Source organism: Helianthus annuus, chromosome 12 (genome assembly GCF_002127325.2).
Source record: "Helianthus annuus cultivar XRQ/B chromosome 12, HanXRQr2.0-SUNRISE, whole genome shotgun sequence".
Taxonomy (NCBI): Eukaryota; Viridiplantae; Streptophyta; class Magnoliopsida; order Asterales; family Asteraceae; genus Helianthus; species Helianthus annuus.
Genome location: NC_035444.2, coordinates 6983811 through 7000143, shown reverse-complemented (window position 1 = coordinate 7000143; position 16333 = coordinate 6983811).

Here is a 16333-nt window from a genome sequence, read left to right as displayed (position 1 = left end):
TCGCTATTACAAACCTATTTTTGCATAACACTCGCGACGATGTCGAATAAGGGCCTAAACTACCCTTCTCGATGAGCGTGAGGTGTCAAAATGTGAGTAATCAACGCTAACGAGGGTTATCGGGTGAGTACTATGACTCTAACCGTCATGACGATGATGGCAATATGAGTAAGTGGTGCCCCGATAATCATTGTGGCACATCACATCGAAGAACGCACTCAAAGGCACGCGTAACTCGATCACCGCACTGAGAATTGGATACATAAATACGTATATACGGCCCTTTTGTGATTAATAATAATAAATAATTTAATAATTATATAAATATATGAAAATATGGCTCAAACCGTCGAAATCGCACCAAAAACGGGATCAAAAGGCTTCCGAACGGATCAATTCGGTCAGACTAGTCCAATTGGTCAGACCGGCCCAATCAGATAGGCCAGTCCGATCGGATGGGCCAGTCCGATCGACTAGGCCAGCCGATCGACTGGGCTAACCGATCGACTAGGCCAGCCGATCGACTGGGCTAACCGATCGACTAGGCCAGCCGATCGACTGGGCTAACCGATCGACTAGGCCAGCCGATCGACTGGGCCAGCCGATCGAACGGGCCAGCCGAACCAACTGCTGTTTTGCCTTCCTTTCTCCTTCCTTGCCTATAAATACCCCTCCATTCACTCCCAAACACTTGTGTTGCTGCTCCTAACCGACCAAGACGTTCCAGCCCTCAAATCTCTCGATTTCTTCCGATTCTTGTAAGTTTTCAACCCGAATCTTGTACTTCCTTGATCAAAATGCAATCCTTCATCTTTCTATCTTTCGAATCTCGATTTTTAACCGTGAAATCAACGGATTTGGAGTGTTCTAAGGTGATGTCACCACAAAGTTCTTCAAAGGTGATGTCATCCCATGAAGAACAACTCAGATTCGGATGATTTACGTACGATTCTTCATGAATCTCAACCAAATCAATGTTTTTCTAATCAAAAGGCCACGGATTTGGGTTGTTCGGATAGATTTCATCACAAAGTTCTTATGAACTTCAAGTGTTGACCTTATATCATCAAGAACAACTCAGATCCAGGGCATTTCCTAAGTAAAATCAAGGTTTTTACATCAGATCTATACATAAAAATGGTAAAACCAGAACTTAGACCAATCTCCTACACATTTCTGGTGATAAAATGATCGATTTCGAGTTAAACACGGAAAAACCGACAAAAACGACCAAGTTCCGACGAACGGGGTGATTCCCGGCCGTTAAAACAGGTCGGAATTGACGGGATTTCAGTTGCTTAACACCTCATCGTAACGTCTCGACCCAAAACGCCGAAAAACGCTCGAAAAATCATCGAAAACAGCCGAACAGGATGGCCAATCGAACAGCTAGTCGATCGAACAGCTAAGTCGATCGAACAGCTAGTCGATCGAACAGCTGATCGATCGAACAGGCCCATTCGATCGAACAGGCCCATTCGATCGAACAGGCCCATTCGATCGAACAGGCCCATTCGATCGAACAGGCCCATTCGATCGAACAGGCCCAATCGATCGAACAGGCCCATTCGATCGAACAGGCCCAATCGATCGAACAGGCCCATTCGATCGAACAGGCCCATTCGATCGAACAGGCCCATTCGATCGAACAGGCCCAATCGATCGAACAGGCCCATTCGATCGAGTGGCCTGTTCGACTGGGCCAGCCCAATTTCAGCATTTCGTCCAATTTTAACCCAATTTCGCCCGATTTCGCGCAAATCGATGCCGTTTCACGCATAGTAATCTATCACTCACGTAAATTATCTGAAATCAGGATATTCTCCGGCACCGGTTCCGCAAACCTAACCGAAAACGCGCTGTGAGTATACTTGACCCCTTTTATCGAATTTTGGGTGTAACATACGTTCCATAAAAACCAAACTTATCAAACGAATGATTTAATTGGACTATTTATCACTTGCGAATAACTGTTTGCATAGATATACGTGATGCTAGTACATGTATGCTAGGACTTATACTCGTGACGTCCCACCAAGACTAGTATAGTACTATTTCGCCCGACGGGGTCTAGTTATGCCATCAAGAGTCGAGCATCGAGGACTTAACTGGTAGTATCAGTTTTGTGAGTATATATGTTGTGTATTACGTTTATGCATGTGGAAATTCGCAGCACTTTCAATCTATCACACTATCACATATCAAACCTGTATACTCGCCAATACTTTTGTATTGACAAAGTTTTAACGTATGTTGCAGGTTTAGCCGAAGTATACATCAAATCAAGCTAGGAAGTCTAGAAACTCAACTAAATTATAGGTTGTCGGATTTGAATTGTTCGAGAGAACAAGAAATCTGTGATAACTTATGTGATTGTATTGTTTGTTAGTATGGGATGACAAATGTAATAAATATTATCGCAATATAGTTGTTATGGATTCTCTTGAGCAATCTGATTCGCCTAGTGCCGCGCCCCGATGATTCCGCCATCGGTTGGGGTGTGACAGATTGGTATCAGAGCCATAACTATAGGGAATTAGGCAAAGTTTGAGACTCGACCTAGTCCGGGTCGATGTCTTATGAAAGTGACCTAGTCTATAGTCTAAGTACCAACAGGCCGACTCTTACGAACTCGTTAGGGTTTGTTTGGGCCAACTTGCTACTCTCGATCGAATTTGTTGAAAAGTTACAACTATTGTGTGAACACCGCATACTACAGCTTCACACAAAGAGCCTTTCCTAAGGCTAGAAGGTTACTTAGCCTTTCCTAAGGCTGACACAATACACATGTTTTCAAAACTACTCGCATAACAAAACCGAGTGATCTAGTCGAGACCAGGTGTGAAAACCAATAACTCTCGATAGGATCACTCACTCAGCGTATTTTTCTAGCACGAGAACTCTTTATTGAGCTAGGAGTGACATCCACATCTCGACAAAAGGTCTCCATTTCGAAATTCTGGTGGAACTCTCGGATTTATTCGATGAGCACAACCACAAATGGGAACGAAGTTGTTAAGCCAGGGGTGAAACCCATACCTTAATCAACTGTTCCACTCCATAAAATGGTTTACAAAAGCTCTCACCAAGGTCACGACCATAACAACGACTCAGGCTACGCGAAGACTAGAGAGACGAATGTCAGGAGCTGCATCCCAGTGGAAGCGTGAGTCCTCTAGGTCAACGCGTATGCCCGAACCTGTTGGTTATAGTCGGGTTACTTGGGTAGTCAACGCCTAAACACCCAAGGCATTCTATCTAAACTATTACGTATATGGTATCAATTACGTCTATGAGTTTTCAAATTTAAGCTTTACGATTTACCGATTTCTCGATTTATCGAATTTACGAACCTCGATTTACAAAGCGCACAACTTGCACAGCCATCGCAATCTAAAACAAAGACCGAATGATCGCAACAAAACAAACGCCTAAGTACTTGAATTCGCTTACGCTATTTCTCCTATCGCGTCCTCGCGAATTCTGAACCAATATCTATGTGTAACCTACAGCTATACCTATACGTACTATATACAAAACGAATCAATTATGTGAGAGTTTAGGAACCTAGAATTTTCCTATGTGGCTCCTATGTGTTTAATTAAATTCTATACCAAGTTTTGATCGAATCGAATCGTATCAAAAGTTTAAAAATCATTATGATCGAATCTCATTCCGAATCCTTCTGTCTAGATGCCTTCCAACAACTCGATCTCGAGACGAGTAGCTAGGAGAAGAGCCCAACGACGCGCCGATAAGAGGATTGCCTCAGTTGTGACCAAGGAAGTGGTCAAGCTCATTCCTCAAATTGTCGCGCAAGTGCACTCTCAAAGCCACTCTCGAGCCCCGGAAGACGTCAAGACGGAATCTGCATTCCTCTACAAACACTTCAAAGCCTGTGATCCGATGCCTTTCACGGGTGAAGGAGATGTTTCTCAATTACTCCAGTGGTTCGATGCCATCGAGGTTACCCTTCGTCAGAGTGGGTGCCCCGAGGACCTTCAAACTACTTGCGCCACCGGAGTATTTCAATCGCGAGCACTCGACTGGTGGACCGCCGAACGCAACAAACGTGGGATCTCCGCAGCTTACGCCCTCTCATGGGGTGAGCTGAAGGAACTCATGAAGGAAGAATATTGTCCCCCTCACGAAGTCCAGAAGCTAGAGAACGAATTTTGGAAAATCAAGCAAACCGAAGGTGACAATGCGAGCTATACAGCAAGGTTCAAACAGCTTAGCGTAATCTGCCCAAGTCAAGTCAACACTCCAAGGAAAGCTATCACGAAGTACATTCGTGGCTTGCCCGAGTGTGTGGGTGATTTTGTCGAAGCTGCAAAACCTACTACCATCGAAGAAGCCTACCGTTTAGCCGCAGAGCTCAACAGCAAACGAGACGTAAACGGATCCTTCACCAAGAAGCCTGTCACACGAGCTCATCAAGCAATCATCATCCACTCATCCGACGATTCCTCTGGAGAATCGGTCGATGGATCATCTGACAGCTCCTCGGAGGATTCTTCTAAGGATTGCTCCGACAATGTCTCCGTCAAATCATCAGGCGAATCCGAAGACGACGCCGCATCAACTCAGGAAGCCCAACCGAGCCGCAAACGAAAGACCGTGAGCCCAGACTCTTCAACAACTGGACTGCCGCAACCCGAACCTCTCCGATCAGTTCCAGTTCAGTCAAAGCGAGCTTACAATGGATCTCATCCCCTGTGTTTCACATGCACGTATCATCACCCGCTAGAAGCAAAATGTCGCTATTGCGCAAATTGCAACTGGTATGGGCATTATACGTCGCAGTGCCGTACAAGACCGTAACCTGGAAGGAAGTCATCAGCAACCGCCGTCTCCGCAAGTTTCCACAACGACGTTATTTTGATCCTAATGTTGTTGTAATAATACGATTTATCGCTATCATTTCTGGAACTTATTTCATATATCATCGTGTGTGGATTCTATTTCTCTTACAATCGAGCACTATCTAGACGCTAGCACTATGTACTATATTATGTATTTTATCCCTATAACACTCTTAGAATGAGGTACGGTATACGTGCAAGGGACAACTAATCACGGGTGCACACGGGATTACCTTGGTCAGTGCACGGAGATCGTAGTGGAGTTCTAATGGTGCCATAACGTTTAAAAGCACGGTCAAGGGTCTTGGTCGTGTCAACAACGTGTGACACCAAAGCACGGGGCATAAGTAGTAGGGGTGACGCGGGGGTACGCTTTACCATACTACCGAAACTTCGTGAAGAAAGTGCCATGTGGAGTTGGACGTTATTAGACCTATTATACTATTATGGTTAATTTGACACTCTACCATCAATCACAAGGCGTAACAAAACTAAACCGCATCACTGCGAGGCTTCTCGTAAGTCCGCGTACACAAATTGCCACATCGATGAACTTAGGTAAGTTCACCCCGAAGAGCAATTGGAGCAACGCGAGACTGGTCGTAAAGTCTAGAACGCAACTTAATCGCAGTTTTGCCGGATCAATCTCGCAATCAAATCATTCGATAAAGTGGCTCGAAATCGCAATCGCATCATGTGTTTGTCTAGAAATCTCTAACGCTAGTTGTTGTCAATTGTGTGAACTTCTATCAGCTGGTGTGGATCGTCTATTGTGGATTCGCTAGACGAGTATCGAGAATCACTCGTCGCCTTCCACTCTTAACGCGCCTCGCACCTAATCCACCAACTCGCTACTCTTATCATGGTTCGCTATTACTTATCGATGTACGCATCCTACGTGTCATGTTAGCGCACAAGACCTCGCTTCACGAGACGGAACTAATAAGGTTGAAACATGGTGATGTTTTGACCATATTAGTTGACTTTTGTGGAAAAAGGCCGTGTGGGCTAGCCTTAGTACTATTCGTGGTGTAATCAGTTCAATCAATCGTCTATCACTCGCAACGCAACAATCGTCGCTTGTCAATCTGTTGGAATCTATTGTCTATCGATGTTCGAATGTTACTTGGAAGTCATCGCAGGTGGTGTAATGTTAGGGTGCATGACATTGCTTCACAAGATAAAACTAATATGGAAACATGGTGTTTGTCATATTAGCAAGTCTTGTGGAAACGTGCCATGCGAACTTCGTGTGGAATCAAATCGAAATCTCATTTACCCGAATCAAAAATCGTGTCATTCGTTGCCCAACCAAGCATACCATATCGGCGTTGTGCGACCGGACTACTCGCACCCGCTGCCTACGCTTGGTTTGCATCCAACTTATTTCTATTCAAAACTCGGTCTAGCACCTCATCGCTAGGATCAAGGGAATCGAAATTCTATCTGTGTCTTATCGGCACGCATGACACTGCCTCATGAAACAGAGTTAATATGGGTAAAGCATGGTGGATACGCCGCTGGTACTTCCTATATATAAGTGTTTTAACCATATTAACGAACTTTTGTGGGAAGGTGCCACGTGGGGCCCGATGTAAGTTATTTTTCCATAGTATTAAGGAAAACCTATTTTATAAAATTTTTATTAAAACCGTTGGACAAATGAAATTCCTTACAACATGGAGAAAACATTGAATCAGTTTGGCTCCGTGCCCAATGAAAATTTCATAAGTCCAATTCTTTTCTTAAAAACCTTTGCAATGACCGACAGGAATCTTCCCGAGAACGAGGGTTCGGCAGTCGAGTTCCGCTCGAACCCACGTTGTAGGAAAGTTTTCTTAAAACTTATTTTGCCACCTGATTCTTTTAAAATGTAAAACTCAAAACCTGTTATCAAATAACAAAACCCTCCACATAGCGCTGGTGTGGACATCAAAACGGTCGACACCGCGCCATGAGGAGATTTTCTTAATTAACTTCGGAAATTAATCGAGTATTGGTAAGTTTAAAACGCTATAAAATTGCTTTTTGTATGTGTTATCACTTCTAAATAATCGAATCGTATGCTCTCTCTATTTTCACTCGCCAAATCGTAATCGATCGCTCGTTGTCTAGACGCTATTAATCCCTTCCATCAATCGCATCAACTCTTACGACCCTACTATTGGATTAATTTCGGGACGAAATTTCCTAAAGGAGGGGATACTGTAACAACCCGCACCTTTGTGCGTTGTTACTACTCGATACACTCGTTACGCCTAGCACCGGAGATTCGGATCATAATGTAACAATATCAATTTTATCGCTAAATCGAAGTCTAATCGAATAATTACGCATATTCTATCGCTATTACAAACCTATTTTTGCATAACACTCGCGACGATGTCGAATAAGGGCCTAAACTACCCTTCTCGATGAGCGTGAGGTGTCAAAATGTGAGTAATCAACGCTAACGAGGGTTATCGGGTGAGTACTATGACTCTAACCGTCATGACGATGATGGCAATATGAGTAAGTGGTGCCCCGATAATCATTGTGGCACATCACATCGAAGAACGCACTCAAAGGCACGCGTAACTCGATCACCGCACTGAGAATTGGATACATAAATACGTATATACGGCCCTTTTGTGATTAATAATAATAAATAATTTAATAATTATATAAATATATGAAAATATGGCTCAAACCGTAGAAATCGCACCAAAAACGGGATCAAAAGGCTTCCGAACGGATCAATTCGGTCAGACTAGTCCAATTGGTCAGACCGACCCAATCAGATAGGCCAGTCCGATCGGATGGGCCAGTCCGATCGACTAGGCCAGCCGATCGACTGGGCTAACCGATCGACTAGGCCAGCCGATCGACTGGGCTAACCGATCGACTAGGCCAGCCGATCGACTGGGCCAGCCGATCGAACGGGCCAGCCGAACCAACTGCTGTTTTGCCTTCCTTTCTCCTTCCTTGCCTATAAATACCCCTCCATTCACTCCCAAACACTTGTGTTGCTGCTCCTAACCGACCAAGACGTTCCAGCCCTCAAATCTCTCGATTTCTTCCGATTCTTGTAAGTTTTCAACCCGAATCTTGTACTTCCTTGATCAAAATGCAATCCTTCATCTTTCTATCTTTCGAATCTCGATTTTTAACCGTGAAATCAACGGATTTGGAGTGTTCTAAGGTGATGTCACCACAAAGTTCTTCAAAGGTGATGTCATCCCATGAAGAACAACTCAGATTCGGATGATTTACGTACGATTCTTCATGAATCTCAACCAAATCAATGTTTTTCTAATCAAAAGGCCACGGATTTGGGTTGTTCGGATAGATTTCATCACAAAGTTCTTATGAACTTCAAGTGTTGACCTTATATCATCAAGAACAACTCAGATCCAGGGCATTTCCTAAGTAAAATCAAGGTTTTTACATCAGATCTATACATAAAAATGGTAAAACCAGAACTTAGACCAATCTCCTACACATTTCTGGTGATAAAATGATCGATTTCGAGTTAAACACGGAAAAACCGACAAAAACGACCAAGTTCCGACGAACGGGGTGATTCCCGGCCGTTAAAACAGGTCGGAATTGACGGGATTTCAGTTGCTTAACACCTCATCGTAACGTCTCGACCCAAAACGCCGAAAAACGCTCGAAAAATCATCGAAAACAGCCGAACAGGATGGCCAATCGAACAGCTAGTCGATCGAACAGCTAAGTCGATCGAACAGCTAGTCGATCGAACAGCTGATCGATCGAACAGGCCCATTCGATCGAACAGGCCCATTCGATCGAACAGGCCCATTCGATCGAACAGGCCCATTCGATCGAACAGGCCCAATCGATCGAACAGGCCCATTCGATCGAACAGGCCCAATCGATCGAACAGGCCCATTCGATCGAACAGGCCCATTCGATCGAACAGGCCCATTCGATCGAACAGGCCCAATCGATCGAACAGGCCCATTCGATCGAGTGGCCTGTTCGACTGGGCCAGCCCAATTTCAGCATTTCGTCCAATTTTAACCCAATTTCGCCCGATTTCGCGCAAATCGATGCCGTTTCACGCATAGTAATCTATCACTCACGTAAATTATCTGAAATCAGGATATTCTCCGGCACCGGTTCCGCAAACCTAACCGAAAACGCGCTGTGAGTATACTTGACCCCTTTTATCGAATTTTGGGTGTAACATACGTTCCATAAAAACCAAACTTATCAAACGAATGATTTAATTGGACTATTTATCACTTGCGAATAACTGTTTGCATAGATATACGTGATGCTAGTACATGTATGCTAGGACTTATACTCGTGACGTCCCACCAAGACTAGTATAGTACTATTTCGCCCGACGGGGTCTAGTTATGCCATCAAGAGTCGAGCATCGAGGACTTAACTGGTAGTATCAGTTTTGTGAGTATATATGTTGTGTATTACGTTTATGCATGTGGAAATTCGCAGCACTTTCAATCTATCACACTATCACATATCAAACCTGTATACTCGCCAATACTTTTGTATTGACAAAGTTTTAACGTATGTTGCAGGTTTAGCCGAAGTATACATCAAATCAAGCTAGGAAGTCTAGAAACTCAACTAAATTATAGGTTGTCGGATTTGAATTGTTCGAGAGAACAAGAAATCTGTGATAACTTATGTGATTGTATTGTTTGTTAGTATGGGATGACAAATGTAATAAATATTATCGCAATATAGTTGTTATGGATTCTCTTGAGCAATCTGATTCGCCTAGTGCCGCGCCCCGATGATTCCGCCATCGGTTGGGGTGTGACACTACTGGAGTATTATCGTGCCACCAGCAGAACCATCCGATCATATCCATCTCCACTAGGTATAATGTCTCATCTCATCCCTAAAATGCCACTAGGCTATAAAGCCATGTACAGAAGAATTTCATATTACTCATTTACTCTACTGGCTAAATGCCTAAATCATTTCCATTTTGTTTAAAAAAAATCTTTTGATTTTTTTTGACAGATATAATGTGTTTTGTTCAAACGATTTGTTATTTTGTTGGTTTTGATCAAACAATTTAAATTTTATGCTTGAATTTGGTTTGGATTTTGTATTTTATTATGACTTTGATTTGTTGTAATAATGTTAGTTTTTTCATACTATATTATCTAGTTCTCACACTCGTACCCACTGAAACACGCCATCGATAACCCGTTTACAAGTTACAACCCAATAACCTGTTTCTAATTCGTCAACATGTTTGAGTCATTTAAAAAAAAACGGGTTAAATAGGTCGTGATCAGGTTGATCCAGATTTATATGTCTATGGGATAGGGTTGAAATCTTTGACATTAATAATAACATGGGTCGTATATTTCAACCTGACACAACTGACACCCGTACTTCAAACCCCTTAAGTACACTCTCCACATATTATTACTTTGTAAAATACGATATCAAAAGAATTAGGTGTTGTTTGTTTTTTGGCCAGAAGCACTTCTGGCCACTTATGTCTGCGTCGCGCAGACACGCGCAGACCTTTGGGTCCGGCAGATTGTTTTCCAGAAGCACTTCTCACCTTTTACCTCTTCCCCACCTCTTCCCCACGCAGACATAAGCCCACCTCTTCTCACCTCTTCTCTCTTTCAAAACGCAGACCACTCTCCATCGCCACATCTCCGCCACCACCTCCACCACCACATCCCGCCACTACCTCCACCACCACATCTCCGCCACCACCTCCACCAAACTCGCCGTCGCACCACCTCAAACCCACCATTGAACCCCTTGAAACCTCGTCGAACTCGTCGTCGAAACCCACCATCGAACCCCTTGAAACCACGTCGCACCACCTGAAACCCACCATCGAACCCCACCTGAAACCCACCATCTCCGCCACCACCTCCACCAAACTCGCCGTCGCACCACCTGAAACTCGCTGTCGAACCACCTGAAAAATCACCGTCGAACCGCCATCTTTGTCCAACCACCTTCATCTTCAAACACGTGGTGGTATGGTGGGTGAAGTCCGGCTAGTTTACATGGTTATGATAGAGAGAGGGATGGAAGATGGTTGGTTTATGAGATTTTAAAGGTTTAGATCTGGTTTTTTGTTATATGAGAGAGAAAGGAAAACTGGTATAAATGAAAGAGAGAGAAGAGTGTGTTGTGTGTGTGTTGTGAAGGGTTTGTGTAGAAGTAAAAAAAAACCCCTCTTCTCCTTACAGACTGCAGACTTTTGGTCTACCTCTTCTCTTGCAGATGCCTGCAGATGTGGTCTGCAGACTGCAGACCTTTTGGGTCTGAAAAAACAAACACCACCTTAGTTCTTTTAGCAATACAATTGGAAAAGAGGGTAATTAACGTTGGAAACCAGACCCTTAATCGAAAGAAAAAATACGAGATTGAACAACTTGCTTACTTGCTTGACTCTTTTATTTATAACCAAAGCACACCAATTACAATAGCCTTAATCATCTATTTATTTTAAACTCGTTATAATCCTAACCCAACTAAAACTCTATCTAATTAATAAAATAACCAACTAGATAAACATATCTAATACACCAACAATTATCGATAACTTCAATCCTTTGACCAATCTTTTCCCTCTTCCCGGGTCACGAGAACTACACTATTCTACCTTTTTCTTCTTTCTTTACTAGACACGACAAAATTCAAAGCACCTCGCTTTGATGAATCTGCTTCCGGTCGTTTACTCGTAAATCTGATCGGATATTTCTGCCAAAAAGAACAACCTACACCGATTACTTCGTTCTTATCCTTGGTGGGAAGGATTGGGTCTAGATCTTACCTAGATTGAAACTTGCTAATGTAGTAAACTTCATCACCACCGAAACGAATTGAACTGATCATCTCTTACCATCACATGGCCAACGATACTATACTATAACACCAGCTAACCCGAACCACCATTCGCTTTAGTTTATGTAATACAGATTGAACCCTTCTTTGATCGTAGTTTTGCCACCCTGACAGACACCCCCCTTAATATGCCCCTGCTAATATGAACCACCAACAAAGACAACAACCGCTGGTTGATCCGTCCCTCGGTCGCTAAAAGAATCCCTAACCCCTTGCTCTTTCGTTCCTTCCGCGACATGCCCGTTGGTTTTCTGCCACAAAAAATCGACCTTCCCTCTGCGGTTTTCCTCCTTGGCGAGAAATAGTCACCAACAAAAATAAAACATGATCAAACTTGTGTTAAATTTACCTCGTGAACAACTTTCGGATTTTTACATGAAAAATTTTCTTGATCGATATGCACACGTTGCTATCGACCGCCAACATGACAAGCCACCGCTATTATGTCTTTTTTTGTTGTTAAACAAACCCCCTCCAGCCCTGCTGATCTTATTTTGTTGCACCAAAATATGTTGGTTTTTTACCAGTTGTTGAAAAAGAACACTCGCTATCTTTCCCTACACGGCTAAGAAGCATTCGAAACCCGACCTCAATTGAACCCTTTTAATGTTGAATGAAATTGTCTAATCATAAACAATCACCTTTTTTATTCCACATCAATTCGATCACCGATTTCAATACTTTGCATACATATCACGTTGACCAACAGGCCCTTAATCGAACATAAAAAACACGAGATTAAACAACTTGTTCGACTTATATGGAGAAATTGTCAAGAGGTTTGAAGAGAAGTTTGTTTTATCCCCTCGGCAAAGAGCTGTGTTTGAATGTCTACGTGCCCCACATGCTCAGGATTTTCTGTCTGTCACACCAATTGAAGGCTTGGGGCAACACATGTCGGCTGTGGAATACCGTGCTATCCTTAGATACCGACTGATGATTCCTTTGTTCCCAGTTGACGAGCCATGTCCGGTATGCCGCAAAGCGTGTTTGGATTCTTTCGGCGAGCACGCGATCCACTGTAAAGAGCTACCAGGGTTTAAATATCGGCATGATTGGGTGAGAGATGTGTTATGTGATGTTCTTAAGCGGGCCGGGATCTCTGCCAAAAAGGAGGCTCCAGTAAATTTCCTTACTGACCCCTTAGAGGGGAGGTCCACTTTACGCCCGGCGGACATCCTTGTGTTTGGATGGGAAGGGGGAAACACGCTTGTGTAGATCTAACTGGAGTCTCCCCCCTTGTCGGACTCAAGGACAAGGGCTTTGTCGTAGGGCAAGCGGTGCTCAAGGCAGAGGCGAGCAAAGTGGCAAAACATGACAAAGCTTGCCGGGAGAATCAACATGTGTTTGTCCCGTTTGCGTTTGATACCTTTGGTGGTCTCGCTCCTGACGCTGTACAACTCTTGAATCGGGTTCAAAAAGTCGTTAATAGTAATTCTTCGTCGCTAAAGGTTTCAAACTTTGTATTTAGTAGAATTGGTTTTTCTATTCAAAAGGGGGTGGCGGCGCAACTTGTTGCCCGACTACCTGCCATTGCTTTGTAATTACCCTTTTTCATGTGGAATGATATAAAAGAACCAATTACACTAGTTTTAACCTTCTATTCATACTAAACTCATTCTAATCCTAACCTAACTAAAACTCCATTTAATTAATAAAATAACCAACTAGACATATCTAATAAACCAGTAATTATCCCTAATTAAAATATATAATACTTAATATTCACAAGAATTATCTATAATCCGTTTGTTAATTCGTCCACTCTTCTGAAATTATACCCTTATACAATTAGTAACTTGGGTTATCTCCTATTAGTTTAAAAGTCACATCCTTTAATTTATTTTACTCACACCCTTTCATTTTATTCATTTTACATAAAAAAATATACATTACAAAAGTAACTATAGACACGGGTAAATGAAACTTCGTGTCCTTACAAAACACACCGTTTATGTCTTCACAAAACACATCTCTTGACTATTACCCACAACATTTACCCCCACCTTATTTTAAAATATTACAACCAAAACATCCACCCAAAAAATTTACGCACTACTCCTTTTAATATTATTTTTTCCCAAATCCACACAACAAATTAATTAATATTAATTTCATGGTCAAATAATTTCAATATTTCTTACTATATTTCATACCCTATCAAAAAATTAAATAAATTACGTTTTCAAACGAAGCTTCATGCCGATCGACACACCATTAATTCTTTAAATAATCTCAATACATTTCTACATTTTAAATAACCAGATTCGTGTTTTACCGCTTTCGCCGATACCAAATCAGAAGATTCTTTAGACATCCTCACATCACCAACTCACCAAATTCGATATCTAAGGTAAAAATCTAAGTTATGTTCGATCGATTTAATAATATATGCATCCAAGATTTTCATTTTTCCTTCTTAAATGGCGATTACCATGTTCATCGTTGTTTTTATACTTGAACCTACGTACTTTACAATCGATGCATGCGTATGTGTTTCCATGATTGTCGTTATTTTCTTCTTCAATTGCGATTACCATGTTTTGATCGTCCTACCCGCATAGAACACAAGGGTCTTCTTCCCAATCAAACTACTCCCCCTATTTGTCTTGATCGTCTGATCTTTTCCAGTAGCCTTCCAATACCGAGAAACTGTTGCCCCGTTAAATCGCTGCCCGTTCTGATGTATTCTATTTTACTGGCAGAAAAAACCATTCATCGTCTATTGACTCAGTCACCGATAAATCTAGACGGAATTTTCTTCCATTTTTAGTTCTATTACTAGATCTTCTGTTTATGTTGTCCCAAATTATCAAGATTATGAATCTGGGTATGATAAAAAAGGGTAAAACAAAATTAAGAAATAAAAAAATGAATCTGGGTAAGTTCTAAGGCTCTTAACTGGAAACATCTATTTCACGAATATAACGCACTTCTTTATCGAAACCGCTGATCTTCAACCGGAGTTAAAGATTAACCAGTTCTATATCAGTGGGTTGAAATGGTAGTCGATCGTTAAAGATCTTATCGGTAATGATTTTACCAGCGAGACGTCCATTTTAACCGTAAAAAATTTGATTTTGAGATCAAGAAACCGTTTTTATAAGCAATTAACACAAGGGTTGTTGATAATCATTGTAGGTTTTTGAAAAAGATGATTTTTTTAATCGGAAATATAATTTTTGGGACCAAGAAAGTGATTTGTGAAGGGATCTGTTCGAAAAACAACCCAGAAATTGACCCAGAGAATTGAATCAACGATTGACGATTGAATCTTATTGAATCAGAAATTGAATTACAAGAAAAGAATTACAAAGAAATTGAAAATCATGAACTAACTACAAACTACTGCAAACCCCTATTTATACTAATCGACCTAAATTCAGTTACAACTATCCGTTGTAAGAATTTCCACAAACACCCCCTGAACTTACAAGAATGTAAGTATCAGACCTTATACCTAAACAACTGCTCCCCGATACTCCAACTACTGACTCACTTCATAACAGTATTTCAAACCACTGATTCACTATATACTGCTTATTTCAACAGCAGCTGTTTACCATCATCAGTTGTTACTATCAGCTGTTAACCACCATCAGTGTTTGATCATAAGCAGTGCTTAGAATGCCACCAGTTGTTTGTCTCGTTTAGTCTCAAACAGTGGTTTGCTTATTTATTCATAACTCATCAGTAGATGTAACTGAAATGTTACCTTTTCTCAACAATCTCCACCTAAGTAACAATTCAGTTTATCCCAAATTTAATGAGTTAAAGCAAAATGTAAACTTTGCCCCTGGCAAAGCCTTGGTCATCACATCAGCTGGGTTAACATCTGTTCCAACCCACTTGACCACCACTTCTTTCGAAGTCACCACATCTCTGATCCAAAACATCTTCACATTGATGTGTTTGGTTCTCTCATGAAAAACACTCTTCTTTGACAACTGAACAACACCTTCATTATCACAATTCACCTCCACACCATCCAATCTGATTCCCATATCAGCAACCATACCCTTTAACCATAAAGACTCTTTTACTCCTTCTGTTAAAGGTATGAATTCAGCCTCAGTTGTGGATAATGCAACCACATGCTGCAACTGAGACTTCCAACTAACAACATTACCCATTAATGAGAACACATACCCAGTTATTGATCTGCCATTATCTTTGTCTTTTGCATAATCTGAATCAACATAACCACTGACCATGTTTTCCTTCTCAGCATGATTCTCAAACTTTAAACCAAGTTTCTTTGTACATGCCAAATACCTGAGAATCCACTTTACTGCTGCCCAATGATTTTTACCAGGATTTGCCATGTATCTGCTCACCACACAAACAGCATATGCAATATCAGGCCTTGTGCAGACCATGAGATACATCAGACTTCCAACAGTGTTTGCATATGGAACTTTGCTCATGTATTCTTCCTCTTCATCTGTTTGAGGACAATCTTTCTTTGACAAATTGAAATGAGCTGCAAGAGGAGTTGTAACAGGCTTACACTCTCCCATTCTATAATTCTTCAACACTTTCTCAATATAAGAAGATTGAGACAATGTTAACACCTTTTCTGCCCTGTTTCTGTGGATTTCCAT